This window comes from Bombina bombina, chromosome 9, assembly GCF_027579735.1.
Source record: "Bombina bombina isolate aBomBom1 chromosome 9, aBomBom1.pri, whole genome shotgun sequence".
NCBI classification, from domain to species: Eukaryota; Metazoa; Chordata; class Amphibia; order Anura; family Bombinatoridae; genus Bombina; species Bombina bombina.
In genome coordinates, this window is record NC_069507.1 from 229764133 (window position 1) to 229786095 (window position 21963).

General features: G+C 40.2%; 1 protein-coding gene across 1 annotated transcript in view; it reads right to left on the reverse strand.

Moving 5' to 3' along the window:
- LOC128640256 (pancreatic triacylglycerol lipase) overlaps positions 1–21963 on the reverse strand; it is a 136163-nt gene that overhangs the window by 98837 nt on the left and 15363 nt on the right. The gene's annotated exons all lie outside the window — the stretch shown is intronic.

The window sequence follows — 21963 nt, forward strand, 5'->3', positions numbered from 1 at the left end:
CCCTAAAATGCCAGCCCCCCACATCGCAAAAAAAAAATTAAACTATTAACCCCTAAACCTAACAACCCCCTAATTTAAATTAAAATTACAAGATCTTAAAATAAATAAAAACTTACCTGTGAAATTAAAAAAAACTAAGTTTAAACTAACAATTAACCTAACATAACTATTATACTAAAATTAAAATAACTACAAATTAAATAAACTAAATTACACATTAAAAACACTTAACACTGCTAAAAAAAAATAATAATCTAAAACTACAAAAAATAACAAATAACAAACACTAAATTACAAAAAATAACAAACGAAATTATCCAAAATAAAAACCATTACACCTAATCTAGTAGCCCTATAAAAATAAAAAAGCCCCCCCAAAAAAATAAAAAACCCTAGCCTACAATAGACCACCAATAGCCCTTAAAATGGCCTTTTGTAGGGCATTTCCCTAAAGAAATCAGCTCTTTTCCCTGTAAAAAAAAATGCAGACTCCTCAACAGTAAAACCCACGACCCAACCAACCCCCCAAAATAAAAAACCTAACTCTAACAAAAACCTAAGCTACCCATTGCTCTGAAAAGGGCATTTGTATGGGCATTGCCCTTAAAAGAGCATTTAGCATTGCCCTTCTCTTTTAAGAAAGCCCAAACCCTAATCTAAAAAAAAAACACCCCAAAAAAGTAAAAAAAAAAACTAACACTAACCCCCATCGATCCACTTACAGTTTTTGAAGTCCGGACATCCAGGCGGCGAGAAGTCTTCATCCAGGCGGCGAGGTCTTCATCCATCCAGGCGGCATCTTCTATCTTCATCCAGGTGGCGTCTTCTATCTTCATTCCGGCGGCACAGAGCGGGTCCATCCTTCAAGACATCTTGCGTGGAGCAACCTCTTCATACAGTCACCGCTGTACACTGAATCTTCAATGCAAGGGAGCCTTTTCAAAATGGCGTCCCTTGCATTCCTATTGGCTGATTTGATTTTTTAAACTGGATTTTTTTATAGACTGGAAAGCAAGCTTTTTAGCCTCACCGCACAACCTGTAATACCAGCGCTATGGAAATCCCACACAAAAAGTAATTTTTTGAGTGCGGGATTGACGTTGCGTTACAAGTTAAAATGCTTGCAGTACAGCTATACCGACAAGACTCATAATGGCTGAGTTACTGTTTTTACACTGAAATGGCCATTTTTCAGCGTTAAAACCATAACGCAAAACTCGTAATCTAGGTGATTGTTTTTAACATACTTTTAATGCTGTCACTTTGTGTAAATAAAGATTGTAAAATAAATGTAATTAATATGGTTGATACAATTTGTTTGATTATATATGTTTTCCTCAACAGAGGGTGTATAATTAATTAATATAGAATGTTATGTGGACTTTTGATCACTGAATGGCAGCAGAAGAATGTATTAGATAGAATGTCCCACAGTTGTAAGTAATTCATTAATTACTGGGAAATTGTTTAAAAGCAACTGTGAAACAGTGTATTAGTAGCATGATTAAGGGCCCAGTGTGGCTGAAACTTCTGTTTTCTGTGGGCCTTTAATAAAGAAGTTGTTAATTTACCTGAATGTATGTCTTCATACAAGCTATGTTAAACTTGGGAGTAAGCGGAAACCCTATTGACAGCGTGTACCTTATATAAGTTTATTATAAGAGTGTGAAAAAGGTGCTGGGCTCATCCTACTTGTTTGCTATTATGGAGTCTGCAGAGCAAGATGCACCTACGGTAAATGAGGGTAACAGTGCTCCAACAATGTTTTCTTAATCAGACCTGGATGCTGCCCACAACACTGCTTTGGTGAGACGGTCAAGGGACCTTTTACAGAGTAAAGCGCATTCCGCATGAATTGAGGGTAAAATTGCATCCAACTTTAAGGACTTACAACACTGTTTGCACAAAAATATTTGAAAGTTTTCTCAAAAAGTGTTCTTTCAATTTAATTGTGTGGACAGTGGAGTGTCTGCAGGATGAATTAAGTAAGCAGAAAACAGTCATTAATTAATTGGAGATTACAGCTCAAAATCAATTCTTATTAGAGTATTTTAAAATATTGAGAGATGATGTAGAAAAGAAACTCCAGGAATATAAAACTGAGCTACAGGAACTAAAAAAGTAAAATTGTATTTGTGAGGCAGATGACTACACCAATGGCTGTGGGTATATGCGGTCATGCAATGAACTACAACATCACCGGAGAAGAAAAATCCATACTGCCCAGACACAGGAGAACGGCAGTGGAATAGCAGTGAGAGATAGTAGTTTAAATACCTCTGAGCCTGATTTTTTAAGCTCTGGTTTAGACATGGATAAGGGAAAGGCAGAAGGAAACATAGGCGAACATGGAAGATGTCAAAGACGACAAGGACCTGAGAACCGCCAATAGTAACCACTCAGGAGCAGAGTGAGTACAGCTGAGTAATACTATACAAACTAATGATGTACTGTATATAATCAGACTGAATCCTTAGTTGTTAACATATCAAAATGTATTTTGACACAAGCAGAGTTGACTGTGTTAAACAAAGGATTGTCATTTTAGATAACATGATCCTTTTCGTATTGATGAAGACCTTTTTAAATTCTTTAGATCTTTTAAAGGGACAGTCTACACCAGAATTTTTATTGTTTTAAAAGATAGATAATCCCTTTATTACCCATACCCCAGTTTTGCATAACCAACACAGTTATATAAATGTACTTTTTATCTCTGGAATTATCTTGTATCTAAGCCTCTGCAAACTGCCCCCTTATTTCAGTTCTTTTGACAGACATGCATTTTAGCCAATCAGTGATGGCTCCCTGGAACTCCACGTGCATGAGCACAGTGTTATCTATATGACACACATGAATTAACACCCTCAAGTGGCGGAAAACTGTCAAAATGTCCTAAGAGAAGAGGTGGCTAAGAGAAGAGGTGGCCTTCAAGGGCTTAGAAATTAGCATATGAACCTCCTAGGTTTAGCTTTCAACTAAGAATACATAGGCCTAGATTTGGAGTTTGGCGGTAAAAGGGCTGTTAACGCTCCGCGGGCTTTTTTCTGGCCGCACCATAAAATTAACTCTGGTATCGAGAGTTCAAACAAATGCTGCGTTAGGCTCCAAAAAAGGAGCGTAGAGCATTTTTACCGCAAATGCAACTCTCGATACCAGAGTTGCTTACGGACGCGGCCGGCCTCAAAAACGTGCTCGTGCACGATTCTCCCATAGGAAACAATGGGGCTGTTTGAGCTGAAAAAAAACCAAACACCTGAAAAAAGCAGCGTTCAGCTCCTAACGCAGCCCCATTGTTTCCTATGGGAAACACTTCCTACGTCTGCACCTAACACTCTAACATGTACCCCGAGTCTAAACACCCCTAACCTTACACTTATTAACCCCTAATCTGCCGCTCCCGCTATCGCTGACCCCTGCATATTTTTTTTAACCCCTAATCTGCCGCTCCGTAAACCGCCGCAACCTACGTTATCCCTATGTACCCCTAATCTGCTGCCCTAACATCGCCGACCCCTATATTATATTTATTAACCCCTAATCTGCCGCTCCCAACATCGCCGCCACCTACCTACACTTATTAACTCCTAATCTGCCGAGCGGACCTGAGCGCTACTATAATAAAGTTATTAACCCCTAATCCGCCTCACTAACCCTATCATAAATAGTATTAACCCCTAATCTGCCCTCCCTAACATCGCCGACACCTACCTTCAATTATTAACCCCTAATCTTCCGATCGGAGCTCACCGCTATTCTAATAAATGTATTAACCCCTAACGCTAAGTCTAACCCTAACCCTAACACCCCCATAACTTAAATATAATTTACATCTAACGAAATTAATTAACTCTTATTAAATAAATGATTCCTATTTAAAGCTAAATACTTACCTGTAAAATAAATCCTAATATAGCTACAATATAAATTATAATTACATTGTAGCTATTTTAGGATTAATATTTATTTTACAGGCAACTTTGTAATTATTTTAACCAGGTACAATAGCTATTAAATAGTTAAGAACTATTTAATAGTTACCTAGTTAAAATAATAACAAATTTACCTGTAAAATAAATCCTAACCTAAGATATAATTAAACCTAACACTACACTATCAATAAAAAAATTAAATAAACTACCTACAATTACCTACAATTAACCTAACACTACACTATCAATAAATTAATTAAACACAATTGCTACAAATAAATACAATTAAATAAACTAGCTAAAGTACCAAAAATAAAAAAGAACTAAGTTACAAAAAATAAAAAAATATTTACAAACATAAGAAAAATATTACAACAATTTTAAACTAATTACACCTACTCTAAGCCCCCTAATAAAATAACAAAGACCCCCAAAATAAAAAATTCCCTACCCTATTCTAAATTTAAAAAGTTACAAGCTCTTTTACCTTACCAGCCCTGAACAGGGCCCTTTGCGGGGCATGCCCCAAGAATATCAGCTCTTTTGCCTGTAAAAGAATAAATACAATACCCCCCCCCCAACATTACAACCCACCACCCACATACCCCTAATCTAACCCAAACCCCCCTTAAATAAACCTAACACTAAGCCCCTGAAGATCTTCCTACCTTGTCTTCACCATCCAGGTATCACCGATCCGTCCTGGCTCCAACATCTTCATCCAACCCAAGCGGGGGTTGGCGATCCATAATCCGGTGCTGAAGAGGTCCAGAAGAGGCTCCAAAGTCTTCCTCCTATCCGGCAAGAAGAGGACATCCGGACCGGCAAACATCTTCTCCAAGCGGCATCTTCGATCTTCTTCCATCCGGAGCGAAGCGGCAGGATCCTGAAGACCTCCAGCGCGGAACATCCATCCGGACCGACGACTGAACGACGAATGACTGTTCCTTTAAGGGACGTCATCCAAGATGGCGTCCCTCGAATTCCGATTGGCTGATAGGATTCTATCAGCCAATCGGAATTAAGGTAGGAATTTTCTGATTGGCTGATGGAATCAGCCAATCAGAATCAAGTTCAATCCGATTGGCTGATCCAATCAGCCAATCAGATTGAGCTCGCATTCTATTGGCTGTTCCGATCAGCCAATAGAATGCGAGCTCAATCTGATTGGCTGATTGGATCGGCCAATCGGATTGAACTAGATTCTGATTGGCTGATTCCATCAGCCAATCAGAAAATTCCTACCTTAATTCCGATTGGCTGATAGAATCCTATCAGCCAATCGGAATTCGAGGGACGCCATCTTGGATGACGTCCCTTAAAGGAACAGTCATTCTTCGTTCAGTCGTCGGTCCGGATGGATGTTCCGCGCTGGAGGTCTTCAGGATCCTGCCGCTTTGCTCCGGATGGAAGAAGATCGAAGATGCCGCTTGGAGAAGATGTTTGCCGGTCCGGATGTCCTCTTCTTGCCGGATAGGAGGAAGACTTTGGAGCCTCTTCTGGACCTCTTCAGCACCGGATTATGGATCGCCAACCCCCGCTTGGGTTGGATGAAGATGTTGGAGCCAGGACGGATCGGTGATACCTGGATGGTGAAGACAAGGTAGGAAGATCTTCAGGGGCTTAGTGTTAGGTTTATTTAAGGGGGGTTTGGGTTAGATTAGGGGTATGTGGGTGGTGGGTTGTAATGTTGGGGGGGGGGGTATTGTATTTATTCTTTTACAGGCAAAAGAGCTGATATTCTTGGGGCATGCCCCGCAAAGGGCCCTGTTCAGGGCTGGTAAGGTAAAAGAGCTTGTAACTTTTTTAATTTAGAATAGGGTAGGGAATTTTTTATTTTGGGGGTCTTTGTTATTTTATTAGGGGGCTTAGAGTAGGTGTAATTAGTTTAAAATTGTTGTAATATTTTTCTTATGTTTGTAAATATTTTTTTATTTTTTGTAACTTAGTTCTTTTTTATTTTTGGTACTTTAGCTAGTTTATTTAATTGTATTTATTTGTAGCAATTGTGTTTAATTAATTTATTGATAGTGTAGTGTTAGGTTAATTGTAGGTAATTGTAGGTAGTTTATTTAATTATTTTATTGATAGGGTAGTGTTAAGTTTAATTATATCTTAGGTTAGGATTTATTTTACAGGTAAATTTGTTATTATTTTAACTAGGTAACTATTAAATAGTTCTTAACTATTTAATAGCTATTGTACCTGGTTAAAATAAATACAAAGTTACCTGTAAAATAAATATTAATCCTAAAATAGCTACAATATAATTATAATTTATATTGTAGCTATATTAGGATTTATTTTACAGGTAAGTATTTAGCTTTAAATAGGAATAATTTATTTAATAAGAGTTAATTTATTTCGTTAGATGTAAATTATATTTAAGTTAGGGGGGTGTTAGTGTTAGGGTTAGACTTAGCTTTAGGGGTTAATACATTTATTAGAATAGCGGTGAGCTCCGATCGGAAGATTAGGGGTTAATAATTGAAGTTAGGTGTCGGCGATGTTAGGGAGGGCAGATTAGGGGTTAATACTATTTATGATAGGGTTAGTGAGGCGGATTAGGGGTTAATAACTTTATTATAGTAGCGCTCAGGTCCGCTCGGCAGATTAGGGGTTAATAAGTGTAGGCAGGTGTCGGCGACGTTGAGGGGGGCAGATTAGGGGTTAATAAATATAATATAGGGGTCGGCGGTGTTAGGGGCAGCAGATTAGGGGTACATAGGGATAACGTAGGTGGCGGCGCTTTGCGGTCGGAAGATTAGGGGTTAATTATTTTAAGTAGCTGGCGGCGATGTTGTGGGGGGCAGGTTAGGGGTTAATAAATGTAATATAGGGGTCGGCGGGGTTAGGGGCAGCAGATTAGGGGTACATAAGTATAACGTAGGTGGCGGTCGGCAGATTAGGGGTTAAAAATTTTAATCGAGTGGCGGCGATGTGGGGGGAGCTCGGTTTAGGGGTACATAGGTAGTTTATGGGTGTTAGTGTACTTTAGGGTACAGTAGTTAAGAGCTTTATAAACCGGCGTTAGCCAGAAAGCTCTTAACTCCTGCTATTTTCAGGCGGCTGGAATTTTGTCGTTAGAGCTCTAACGCTCACTTCAGAAACGACTCTAAATACCGGCGTTAGAAAGATCCCATTGAAAATATAGGATACGCAATTGACGTAAGGGGATCTGCGGTATGGAAAAGTCGCGGCTGAAAAGTGAGCGTTAGACCCTTTAATCACTGACTCCAAATACCAGCGGGCGGCCAAAACCAGCGTTAGGAGCCTCTAACGCTGGTTTTGACGGCTACCGCCGATCTCCAAATCTAGGCCTAAGAGAACAAAACTAAATTGGTGAGAAAAGTAAATTGGAAAATTGTTTAAAATTATATGCCCTATCTGAATCATGAACATTTATTTTGGACTAGACTGTCCCTTTAAGTTGAAAACCTTTTTTTAAATGATGACAGGGTTTTGGTGATATATGTACAAGTACTTCAACTTCTTTTGATTTAAAGAATCTAGGTCTTATAAATAAATCATCATTCTTACCACCAGGTAAAAATGCAGGAGCAGAAACTTTCAATTATTTTGTTAACAAAGATGTGGATGTGTTACTTTCTAAGAATAGAAATTTCAAAGTGAAACCTAACCTAACTAAGGAGGAAAATGAGACTTTACAGTCCTTACAGAATAATAAAAACATCACCATAAAAATGCTGATAAATGCGAGGCTGTTGTGATGGATAGTGATTATTACATTAATGAAATTTTGTAACAGGTTTCTGATGAGGGTCTACCAAATTCTTAATGGTGATCCCCTCAGAGATCTAGAAGCTGAAATAAGAATAATGTTGCTGAAAGCTTTGTATAATGGAATAATCACTAAGACGATCCACTTACTCCTGTGTTTTGCACTCTTCCCAAAATATTAAAAAAAAAAGTATAAACCATCCGGCAGACCAATTGTTGTAGGCACTAAGTCAGTATTTTCTAACAAGGCAGTGTTTTTGGACAGGGTATGAAATCCTATTGATCAGGGGCCCCATCCGATATGCAGCTTCGCCCGCAAAAGCCAGCGACGCCGTTTTTTGCCCGGGTTTGGTATCCTATATACAGCGCCGCATATAAATGCGGCACGTATATTTCACCCGTCAGACGTAGTTTTTTCACCCATAGACTAACATATAAAAGACGCGCAATTTGGTATCCAATATCCAGCGCAAGGCCTTACGTGGCGAAAATGGAGAAATCTTACTCCATTTTCCCTCGCCATAAAATGCAGCCGTAGCAGGCCTTGCGCTGAGTATGGGAGCACCGTAACTCCCTAAAATGCCTGCAAAAAAACACCTAACGCATGCGCAATGTCTATCTACCTGTCAACCGCAATCCCCCACCGCAATACCTAATACAGTGTATTAACCCCTAAACCGCCGCTCCCGGAGACCACCGCCGCCTACATTATATGTATTAACCCCTAAACCGCCGCTCCCGGACCCTGCCGCCACCTACATTAAATTTATTAACCCCTAATCTGGCCCCCCTACACCACCGCCACCTACATTAAATGTATTAACCTCTAATCTGACCCCCCTACACCGCTGCCACCTACATTAAATTTATTACCCCCTAAACCTAAGTCTAACCCTAACACCCCCCTAACTTAATACTTTTTATTTATTTAAACTAGGTACAATAGCTATTAAATAGTTAATAACTATTTAATAGCTACCTAGTTAAAATAATTACAAAATTACCTGTAAAATAAATCCTAACCTAAGTTACAAATACACCTAACACTATAATATCAATAAATTAATTAAATAAATTAACTACAATTATCTAAAATAAAATACAATTAAAAAAACTAAACAATAGTACAAAAAACAAACAAACACTAAATTACAAAAAATAAAAAAATATTACAAGAATTTTAAACTAATTACACTTAATCTAAGTCCCCTAATAAAATTAAAAAGCCCCCAAAAATAATAAAATGCCCTACCCTATACTAAATTACAAATAGCTCTTAAAAGGGCCTTTTGCAGGGCATTGCCCCAAAGTAATCAGCTCTTTTACCTGTAAAAAAAAGAACAATCCCCCCCAACATTACAACCCACCACCCACACACCCCTACTCTAAAACCCACCCGATCCCCCCTTAAAAAAACCTAACACTACCCTATTGAAGATCACCCTACCTTTAGCTGTCTTCACCTAGCCGGGCCGAAGTCTTCATCCGATGGGGCAGAAGAGGACATCCAGACCAGCAGAAGTCTTCATCCTATCCGGGCAGAAGAGGACATCCAGACCGGCAGAAGTCTTCATCCTATCTGGGCAGAAGAGGACATCCGAACCGGCAGACATCTTCATCCAAGCGGCATCTTCTATCTTCATCCATCCGACGAGGAGTGGCTCCATCTTCAAGACCTCCGGCGCGGAGCATCCTTCCTGGCCGACGGACTAACAATGAAAGATGGTTCCTTTAAATGACGCCATCCAAGATGGCGTCCCTCAAATTCCGATTGGCTGCTAGGATTCTATCAGCCAATCAGAATTAAGGTAGGAAAAATTTGATTCGTTGATTTAATCAGCCAATCGGATTGAAGTTCGCTTGGATGAAGATGTCTGCCGGTCCGGATGTCCTCTTCTGCCCGGATAGGATGAAGACTTCTGCCGGTCTGGATGTCCTCTTCTGCCCGGATAGGATGAAGACTTCTGCCGGTCTGGATGTCCTCTTCTGCCCCATCGGATGAAGACTTCTCAAGGTAGTGTGATCTTCAATGGGGTAGTGTTAGTTTTCTCTTGTTAAGTGTATCCAGTCCACGGATCATCCATTACTTATGGGATATTAACTCCTCCCCAACAGGAAGTGCAAGAGGATTCACCCAGCAGAGCTGCTATATAGCTCCTCCCCTAACTGCCATTACCAGTCATTCTCTTGCACCCAACGACTAGATAGGATGTGTGAGAGGACTATGGTGATTATATTTAGTTTTATACCTTCAATCAAAAGTTTGTTATTTTATAATAGCACCGGAGTGTGTTATTCCTTCTCTGGTAGAATTTGAAGAAGAATCTACCTGAGTTTTTACTATGATTTTAGCTGGCGTAGTTAAGATCATATTGCTGTTTCTCGGCCATCTGAGGAGAGGTAAACTTCAGATCAGGGGACAGCGGGCAGATTAATCTGCAAAGAGGTATGTAGCAGCTTATTATTTTCTGACAATGGAATTGATGAGAAAATTCTGCCATACCGATATAATGTAAACTCAGCCTTAAATGCAGTAGCAGCATCTGGTATCAGGCTGTCATGTATGTATATTTTACACTTCAGTATTCTGGGGAATGCATGATCCGGTTCATCTCTACAGAACTCAGGGGTCTTCAAAACTTGTTTTGAGGGAGGTAATCATTCACAGCAGAGCTGTGAGATTGTAGTTGACTGTGATAAAAAACGTTTATTTCTGTAACTTTTTTTTCTGCTATCAGGGTTAGTTATCCTTCGCTAATGGGAACAAGCCTTTGCTAAAATTGTGTTTTTTACAAAGATTTGATGCTATAACCTTTCAGTTTATTAACTTTCAACTGTCATAACTCTTTCTGTGCTTCTTATAGGCACAGTACGTTTTCATATTATAGTAAATTACTTGAAAAGTATTTCCAAGTTGCTAGTTTATTTGCTAGTGTGTTAAACATGTCTGATTCAGAGGAAGACATCTGTGCTATATGTGCTAATGCCAAAGTGGAGCCCAATAGAAATTTATGTACTAACTGTATTGATGCTACTTTAAATAAAAGTCAATCTGTACAAATTGAACACATTTCACCAAACAACGAGGGGAGAGTTATGCCGACTAACTCGCCTCACATGTCAGTACCTGCATCTCCCGCTCGGGGGGTGCGTGATATTGTGGCGCCGAGTACATCTGGGCGGCCATTACAAATCACATTACAGGATATGGCTACTGTTATGACTGAAGTTTTGGCTAAATTACCAGAACTAAGAGGTAAGCGTGATCACTCTGGGGTGAGAACAGAGTGCGCTGATAATGTTAGGGCCATGTCAGATACTGCGTCACAACTTGCAGAACATGAGGACGGAGAGCTTCATTCTGCGGCTGACGGTTCTGATCCAAACAGATTGGATTCAGATATTTCAAATTTTAAATTTAAGCTGGAAAACCTCCGTGTATTACTAGGGGAGGTGTTAGCGGCTCTGAATGATTGTAACACAGTTGCAATACCAGAAAAAATGTGTAGGTTGGATAAATATTTTGCGGTACCGTCGAGTACTGACGTTTTTCCTATACCTAAGAGACTTACTGAAATTGTTACTAAGGAGTGGGATAGACCCGGTGTGCCGTTCTCACCCCCTCCGATATTTAGAAAGATGTTTCCAATAGACACCACCACACGGGACTTATGGCAAACGATCCCTAAGGTGGAGGGAGCAGTTTCTACTTTAGCTAAGCGTACCACTATCCCGGTGGAGGATAGCTGTGCCTTTTCAGATCCAATGGATAAAAAGTTAGAGGGTTACCTTAAGAAAATGTTTGTTCAACAAGGTTTTATATTGCAACCCCTTGCATGCATTGCGCCTGTCACGGCTGCAGCAGCATTTTGGTTTGAGTCTCTGGAAGGGACACTTGAATCAGCTCCATTAGATGAGATTACACACAGGCTTAAAGCTCTTAAGTTAGCTAACTCATTTATTTCAGATGCCGTAGTACATTTAACTAAGCTTACGGCTAAGAATTCCGGATTCGCCATTCAGGCGCGCAGAGCACTGTGGCTAAAATCCTGGTCAGCTGACGTTACTTCTAAGTCTAAATTTCTTAATATACCTTTCAAAGGGCAGACCTTATTCGGGCCCGGATTGAAAGAAATTATCGCTGACATTACAGGAGGTAAAGGCCATGCCCTGCCTCAAGACAGAGCCAAACCTAAGGCTAGACAATCTAATTTTCGTTCCTTTCGGAATTTCAAAGCAGGAGCAGCATCAACTTCCTCTGCTCCAAAACAAGAAGGATCTATTGCTCGCTACAGACAAGGCTGGAGACCTAACCAGTCCTGGAACAAGGGCAAGCAGGCCAGGAAACCTGCTGGTGCCCCTAAAACAGCATGAATTGAGGGCCCCCGATCCGGGAACGGATCTAGTGGGGGGCAGACTTTCTCTCTTCGCCCAGGCTTGGGCAAGAGATATCCAGGATCCCTGGGCGCTAGAGATAATATCTCAGGGATACCTTCTGGACTTCAAATACTCTCCCCCAAGAGAGAGATTTCATCTGTCAAGGTTGTCAACAAACCAAATAAAGAAAGAGGCGTTTCTACGCTGCGTACAAGAGCTTTTATTAATGGGAGTAATCCATCCAGTTCCACGGTCGGAACAGGGACAAGGGTTTTACTCAAATCTGTTTGTGGTTCCCAAAAAAGAGGGAACTTTCAGGCCAATCCTGGATTTAAAGATCCTAAACAAATTCCTAAGAGTTCCATCGTTCAAAATGGAGACTATTCGGACAATTTTACCCATGATCCAAAAGGGTCAGTACATGACCACAGTGGATTTAAAGGATGCTTACCTTCACATACCGATTCACAAAGATCATTACCGGTATCTAAGGTTTGCCTTTCTAGACAGGCATTACCAGTTTGTAGCTCTTCCATTCGGATTGGCTACGGCTCCGAGAATCTTCACAAAGGTTCTGGGTGCTCTTCTGGCGGTACTAAGACCGCGAGGAATTGCGGTAGCTCCGTACCTAGACGACATTCTGATACAAGCTTCAAGCTTTCAAACTGCCAAGTCTCATACAGAGTTAGTACTGGCATTTCTAAGGTCGCATGGATGGAAGGTGAATGAAAAGAAGAGTTCTCTCCACTCACAAGAGTTCCCTTCTTGGGGACTCTTATAGATTCTGTAGAAATGAAGATTTACCTGACAGAAGACAGGTTAACAAAGCTTCAAAATGCATGCCGTGTCCTTCATTCCATTCAACACCCGTCAGTAGCTCAATGCATGGAGGTGATCGGCTTAATGGTAGCAGCAATGGACATAGTACCCTTTGCACGCCTACATCTCAGACCGCTGCAATTGTGCATGCTAAGTCAGTGGAATGGGGATTACTCAGACTTGTCCCCTACTCTGAATTTGGATCAAGAGACCAGAAATTCTCTTCTATGGTGGCTTTCTCGGCCACATCTGTCCAGGGGGATGCCATTCAGCAGGCCGGACTGGACAATTGTAACAACAGACGCCAGCCTACTAGGTTGGGGCGCTGTCTGGAATTCTCTGAAGGCTCAGGGACAATGGAATCAGGAGGAGAGTCTCCTACCAATAAACATTCTGGAATTGAGAGCAGTTCTCAATGCCCTTCTGGCTTGGCCCCAGTTAACAACTCGGGGGTTCATCAGGTTTCAGTCGGACAACATCACGACTGTAGCTTACATCAACCATCAGGGAGGGACAAGAAGCTCCCTAGCAATGATGGAAGTATCAAAGATAATTCGCTGGGCAGAGTCTCACTCTTGCCACCTGTCAGCAATCCACATCCCGGGAGTGGAGAACTGGGAGGCGGATTTCTTAAGTCGTCAGACTTTTCATCCGGGGGAGTGGGAACTTCATCCGGAGGTCTTTGCCCAAATACTTCGACGTTGGGGCAAACCAGAGATAGATCTCATGGCGTCTCGACAGAACGCCAAGCTTCCTCGTTACGGGTCCAGATCCAGGGATCCGGGAGCGGTTCTGATAGATGCTTTGACAGCACCTTGGACCTTCGGGATGGCTTATGTGTTTTCACCCTTCCCGATGCTTCCTCGATTGTTTGCCAGAATCAAATAGGAGAGAGCATCAGTGATTCTAATAGCGCCTGCATGGCCACGCAGGACTTGGTATGCAGATCTAGTGGACATGTCATCCTGTCCACCTTGGTCGCTACCTCTGAAACAGGACCTTCTGATCCAGGGTCCCTTCAAACATCAAAATCTAATTTCTCTGAAGCTGACTGCTTGGAAATTGAACGCTTGATTTTATCAAAACGTGGTTTTTCTGAGTCAGTTATTGATACCTTAATACAGGCTAGGAAGCCTGTTACCAGAAAGATTTACCATAAGATATGGCGCAAATACTTATATTGGTGCGAATCCAAGAGTTACTCATGGAGTAAGGTTAGGATTCCGAGGATATTGTCTTTTCTACAAGAAGGTTTAGAAAAGGGTTTATCCGCTATTTCCTTAAAGGGACAGATTTCAGCTCTGTCCATTCTTTTACACAAACGTCTGTCAGAAGTTCCGGACGTTCAAGCTTTTTGTCAGGCTTTAGCTAGGATCAAGCCTGTGTTTAAAACTGTTGCTCCACCATGGAGTTTGAACTTAGTTCTTAATGTTTTACAGGGGGTTCCGTTTGAACCCCTTCATTCCATTGATATCAAGTTGTTATCTTGGAAAGTTCTGTTTTTAATGGCGATTTCCTCGGCTCGAAGAGTCTCTGAGTTATCTGCCTTACATTGTGATTCTCCTTATCTGATTTTTCATTCAGACAAGGTAGTTCTGCGTACTAAACCTGGGTTCCTACCTAAGGTGGTCACTAACAGGAATATCAATCAAGAGATTGTGGTTCCATCTTTGTGTCCTAATCCTTCTTCGAAAAAGGAACGTCTGCTACACAATCTAGATGTAGTCCGTGCCCTGAAATGTTATCTACAGGCAACTAAGGATTTTCGACAAACGTCTTCCCTGTTTGTCGTTTATTCTGGTCAGAGGAGAGGTCAAAAAGCTTCGGCTACCTCTCTCTCCTTTTGGCTTCGTAGCATGATACGGTTAGCCTATGAGACTGCTGGACAGCAGCCTCCTGAAAGAATTACAGCACATTCTACTAGAGCTGTGGCTTCCACTTGGGCCTTTAAGAATGAGGCTTCTGTTGAACAGATTTGCAAGGCTGCAACTTGGTCTTCTCTTCATACTTTTTCCAAATTTTACAAATTTGACACTTTTGCTTCTTCGGAGGCTGTTTTTGGGAGAAAGGTTCTTCAGGCAGTGGTTCCTTCCGTATAAAGAGCCTGCCTGTCCCTCCCGTCATCCGTGTACTTTAGCTTTGGTATTGGTATCCCATAAGTAATGGATGATCCGTGGACTGGATACACTTAACAAGAGAAAACATAATTTATGCTTACCTGATAAATTTATTTCTCTTGTAGTGTATCCAGTCCACGGCCCGCCCTGTCACTTTAAGGCAGGTAATTTTTCCATTAAACTACAGTCACCACTGCACCCTATGGTTTTCCTTTCTCTGCATGTTTTCGGTCGAATGACTGGTAATGGAAGTTAGGGGAGGAGCTATATAGCAGCTCTGCTGGGTGAATCCTCTTGCACTTCCTGTTGGGGAGGAGTTAATATCCCATAAGTAATGGATGATCCGTGGACTGGATACACTACAAGAGAAATAAATTTATCAGGTAAGCATAAATTATGGTTTTTTTTAAGGGGGGATCGGGTGGGTTTTAGAGTAGGGGTGTGTGGGTGGTGGGTTGTAATGTTGGGGGGGATTGTTCTTTTTTTTACAGGTAAAAGAGCTGATTACTTTGGGGCAATGCCCCGCAAAAGGCCCTTTTAAGGGCTATTTGTAATTTTGTATAGGGTAGGGCATTTTATTATTTTGGGGGGCTTTTTATTTTATTAGGGGGCTTAGATTAGGTGTAATTAGTTTAAAATTCTTGTAATATTTTTATATTTTTTGTAATTTTGTGGGGGGGTTTTTTGTACTATAGTTTAGTTTATTTAATTGTATTTTAGTTTAGATAATTGTAGTTAATTTATTTAATTTGTTGATAGTGTAGTGTTAGGAATAATTTAGTTAATAATAGTAATATTATTTAGATTTATTTAAAAAATAATTAACCTTAGGGGGGTGTTAGGGTTAGACTTAGGTTTAGGGGGTAATAAATTTAATGTAGGTGGTGGCGGTGTAGGGGGTCAGATTTGGGGTTAATAAATTTAATGTAGGTGGCGGCGGTGTAGGGGGGTCAGATTAGAGGTTAATAAATGTAATGTAGGTGGCGGCGGTGTAAGGGGGTCAGATTAGGGGTTAATAAATTTAATGTAGGTGGCGGTGGGCTCCGGGAGCGGCGGTTTAGGGGTTAATACTAGGATAGGTTTATTGCGGTGTGGGCTATGGCAGTTAGGGGTTAATACTAGGATAGGTTTTTTGCGGTGTGGGCTATGGCGGTTTAGGGGTTAATAATTAGGCTTATTGCGTTGTGGGGGGTTGTCGGTCTAGGGGATAATACATTTATTATTAGGAGTGAGAGGGGGGATTATGGATATAGGGGCATACACACCGGGCTGATATTTGGGAGGCATGCTAGACAGTTACAGGAAATTTAATATTTTTGTTAGTTTTTTTAGGTGCAGGCCTTAAGTCACTGGCGACTCCAGAAATTTGTAGTCACGCTCATTTCTGGACATTGCTAGTTTATCCGACTTACGGCACTTTAGCAACTGCCGGCGGGGTATATGTAATACCCCGATGTGCGAGGTGAAACTACGGGCGGCGCGGGTTCCCTTGCTTGCGCCGAAAACTACGCCGTATATCGGATCGCGCCCCAGGTGCATAAGTCATTCTTAAAAGATACAAATGATTTCCTAAGTAAAATCCAGAATCTGATTGTGGCTAAGGATTGTATATTATTATACAATCACACCACACCTTCTCAAAGTGTCAGCAGTGGCTTGTACAACACAAAATAAGTCTTTACTGACACAATACACACCAGTGACAGCATCTGAGCAGGCATGGTGCTTGAATCCTGATCCTCTAGTCACATGTAGCATATGTGCGTATGCTGCTGTAACAATTATAACTTTTTCTAGAAGTATTTTTGTTAATGGAAGCATACTGCAAAAATGCTGCAATTTATAATCAAAATGCACCCATGCACATTTTAATTTTCACCTTTCTATCACTTTAAAGGGACATAAAACGCCAATTTAGTCTTTCATTGTTCAGATACAACACACAATTTTACACAACCTTCCAAATTACTTCTAATATCAAATTGTCTTTATTTTCTTGTTATCCTTTGTTGAAAAACTTGAAGGTAAACTCAGGAGTATTCACATGTCTGCAGCACTATATGACAACAGTTTTGCAACAATGTTACACATTAGCAAGAGCACTAGATGACAACCCTATTCCCTGTCTTGCAGTGCTGCAGCCATGTGCATGCTATCTATTCACATATCTTTTAAACAAAGAATATCATGAGAACAAATCAAAAGAAGTCAACTAGAAATCATTTTAAACTTGTATTCTCTATCTGAATTATAAAAGAAAAAAAATTGGGGTTTAATATCCCTTTAAATAAAGAAGTATCAAACCTGCAGCAGAACATACAATTTTATTTAAAAATGTATATAGTTTTTTTTAATGAGATTAAGGTTATAAGGAACAAAAGTGAAGCTGAAAAACATATGTGCTGACACAGGAATCAATCAACTGACCATGACATTGCTGGATAATTATTTAACAGTAAACTTAGTAAATTTAAAGTCATTCCTGCCTTTAGAGCAGTGGAAAAATAAATTACATTTTGTAACATACATCGTTCATTTTTGTTGCCATTTTTATGATTTTTTTATTATCATTTACTTTCATATAAGTGTTCTCGCCAGGACCATTTTAATGGGTGCTTTACTGGTTGATTTTATGGACCACCTGGCTAAGGTCCAGATTACAACTGGAGCGCTAAATATCGTTTTCACTAATGTGCGCTTGTGAAGACCAAGGTTAACCAACCCTGCGCCAGTCATCTGTTTGGCACAGAAAGGGTTATCTGTCACTAATGTGTCACCATCTAGCCACTCTAGGTAAGCATGTGACTTATTTCAGTGGGTGCAAAGGTTAACAACATTCTCTAGTCTGCACTAGACTTATATGATATGGGAAATCTTAACGAAAACCCAAAAAATTACAAATAAAATACAAGATTACAATTTAGCAAAAAATAACCTAAAATCACAATACTAATACTACCAGTCTTAATACTAGCAGTCTCTTTCAGTAACGTGGTTCAAATATTAGACAAAGGCCAAAACTGAAATGAAGGTTTATTATGCGAATAATTAGCAGAATGCATTAATAGAATTACACAAGCAAACAGTTTTTAAAATAAAAAGGAGAAGTAGCAGAAACCCTTATACGTTACTAGTCTTGATATATGTGCCAGGGAGATTGGCAGGAAAAGATGGTCTCTCACTCTGTTGGTATACAGCCTCCCATGTAAGAAGAACAAGATTTACATGTTAAAACACAAAACTTTATACCTCTTTCAGGAGATCAGGTTACTTGCCCAACCCTCTTTGCAGGGGATGGGAAGCCCCCTATCTTTTACGACAGTCAATAAACTCTAAGGGCTCTATTTAACAAGCTCCGTATGGAGCTTGATGGCCCCTGTTTCTGGCGAGTCTTCAGACTCACCAGAAACAGCAGTTATGAAGCAGCGGTCACAAAGACCGCTGCTCCATAACCTGTCCACCTGCTCTGAGCAGGCGGACACACATCGCCACAATACAACCTGATCGAGTACAATCGGGTTGATTGACACCCCTCTGCTGGCGGCCCATTGGCCGCAAATCTGCAGGGGGTGGCGTTGCACCAGCAGCTCTTGTGAGTTGCTGGTGCAATGCTGAATACGGCGAGCGTATTGCTCGCCGTATTCAGCGAGGTCTGGCGGACCTGATCCACATTGTCGGATCAGGTCCGCCAGACCTTGATAAATATGCCCCTAAGGGGCCTATTTATGATGGTGCGAGCGGACATGATCCGATATAGCGGATCATGTCCGCTGCACATCGATAAATGCAGACAGCATATGCTCTCAGCATTTATCATTGCACCAGCAGTTCTTGTGAACTGCTGGTGCAATATCGCCCCCTGCAGATTTGCGGCCGCTAGCAGGGGTGTCAATCAACCTGATCATATTCGATCGGGTTGATTTCTGTCGATTTCTGTCCTCTGCCTCAGAGCAGACGGACAGGTTATGGAGCCGCAGTCTTTAGACCGCTGCTTCATAACTTCTGTTTCCGGCAAGCTTTCAGCCAGACATCTGCGGTGTGTAGCATATCAATAGTCCGATGTGATGGGACTATTGATGCGCTACACAATGCTGATGTCTGGCCATGTTTTATGAGGCAATACATATCTTCTGATTAGATGAGAATCTATGGCATGCTGAGTCTCACTTTGGCTCTATTTCCACGTGAAGACAGATAAGTGTTTGGAAACTCACAAAATTGTGGGACTGTGTTTTTTCGCTTGATGTGGAACCTAACTATTTAACCAGTAATTTTGTCTCTCGTATACGTATACTGTGGAAGGTTGGCTTATGGAAATGATCTTGTTATGTAGAGAACTTTGCTCAAGTATGAACTAACTTGCTGCTACTTAAACTATCTGCTTCTGTGTATATGATTGCTTGCATGCATCTGGCTATCTGTACTGGCTAATATTGGCTGACATTGTATTTTATTCTGCTGATTCATGTTTATGTATGCCTCACACTTTAAGGCTACTATGATCCACTTAGATCCCTATATGCGAACCTGCCCAGGCTTGTCCTCCTTGGCTATTTGCTAGGGGGTTCTGTGTGCAGCTGGGTGAAGTGGATCGGTTCTACCCTTGCAAGTCTGTTACTGCCGATGTAAAATTGTATATGGGCCCTTGTTAGTCACGTGACCTAACTTTATTGCGTTTACTATTATATGAGTTGTTTTTGCACTGTACACATTTACGTTGCTTTATTGACATGTTTTGTATATTAGGTATTCCGCCTATTTAGTGCCTTAATATATAAGGACATAATTGAACTCTGATGTTTTTTACATTTAAAAAAGTGCTGTATTCCCTATCTATATATAAGGAGCATTTATCATCATGTGTCCTGTTTCTCCTCTTATAGTTTTTTTGTTATATATATATATATATATATATATTTATATACACATCAACACATAAATATATATGTACTGTATATTAGCATATACTTATAAATTTACTGGGAACACACAGTTCCCAAGGACCTCAATGTAAAGGCATTTTAGCCCCCAAAAACTGCCTAGTGCCGTTATTTTATTAAAATTAAAACTGATGCAAATTTTATTTTGTAATAAAATACACACCAAGATATTCTGGGGGCATTTGGGCACATTTATAAAATTCACCAGATATCTGATCTCTGCAAACTGTAAATTAGCGCTCCACTTGTAATCTAGCCCTTAATGTTTAGAGAAAAATAAACTAAATTAGCTAATATTACATTTTTTCAATGTTTATTACCCAAATTATAGTTAAATAAATTTAGACTAAGGGGCATATTTATCAAGCTAAAGACCGCTGCTTCCCAATTTGTCTAAAAGGAAAACAATATACAGAGGTGCAAGATGGAAAAAAAAACACACAATATTCTGTACAAATGAACTAAGAACTGATACTCTCCTTTAGGTCAAACCGCAGCCTTCTTGCAGTCTCTCCCTTGTGACTGTGTATAGATAGATAGTAGTGGTAGATGGCGCTGGTCTATTGAGTGATTTTCTCTAGTAAGTGAAGAGAAAAAAGGCTTGATGCATATATTGAAGCCAATTAATATGGGTGCAGTATACTCACTCCATAAGATGAATCTTTACAGCTGAAAGGGAACGTAGCGTCAGATGGCAAGAGTCCACAGGTTCCTGGAGTCAAATACTGAATTTTTAGGTTTATCCAAAAGTGGACTATAAATGAATAGAGACCTAAATGACAAAAGTATCCAGTGTATAATTGTAAAAATGTAGTAACTTACTCCATAAATAAGGAGATTCCAGCTCAGCACAGCAAAACAAGATCTTGACAATCTTTCAACAAAGGATAAAAGGTTTTATTTGCTCAACGCGTTTCAACGTATTACACGTCTTTATCAAGAGCATACATTAAAACAAGTAAAACAGGTAAGTAAAACCAAGTATTGAGTGTGTTTGCTGTGGCTACAGGGCTGGAATATATACAGGTGAACAATTAGTTCCAATTTCCTGTTGAGCACAGGAAATTGGACTGACAAAAACTTCATAAAATGTCTAATACTATATATATGCATCAATAGTAAACTATTCCTTCATTTTTATTCTCAGGAATAGTTTACTATTGATGCATATATATAGTATTAGACATTTTATGAAGTTTTTGTCAGTCCAATTTCCTGTGCTCAACAGGAAATTGGAACTAATTGTTCACCTGTATATATTCCAGCCCTGTAGCCACAGCAAACACACTCAATACTTGGTTTTACTTACCTGTTTTACTTGTTTTAATGTATGCTCTTGATAAAGACGTGTAATACGTTGAAACGCGTTGAGCAAATTAAACCTTTTATCCTTTGTTGAAAGATTGTCAAGATCTTGTTTTGCTGTGCTGAGCTGGAATCTCCTTATTTATGGAGTAAGTTACTACATTTTTACAATTATACACTGGATACTTTTGTCATTTGGGTCTCTATTCATTTATAGTCCACTTTTGGATAAACCTGAAAATTCAGTATTTGACTCCAGGAACCTGTGGACTCTTGCCATCTGACGCTACGTTCACTTTCAGCTGTAAAGATTCATCTTATGGAGTGAGTATACTGCACCCATATTAATTGGCTTCAATATATGCATCAAACCTTTTTTCTCTTCACTTACTAGAGAAAATCATTCAATAGACCAGCGTCACAATTTTTCTGCCTGCTCTGAGGCCGCAGACAGAAATCAACACGATCGAATACGATCTGGTTGATTGACACCCCCTGCTAGCGCGAATCTGCAGGGGGGTGGCATTGTACCAGCAGTTCAAAAGAACTGCTGTGCAATAATAAATGCCGACTTCATATCATGTTCGCTTGCACATTGTTAAATATGCCCCTATGTATGCAATTCATTTATACTTTGGATATCAGAAAATTTTGCAAAAGTATAACACTGGCCCAACTCAATTACTTTATATTGTCACCCAGCTGGCAAACTTTTGTGTAGAGAACACTGCA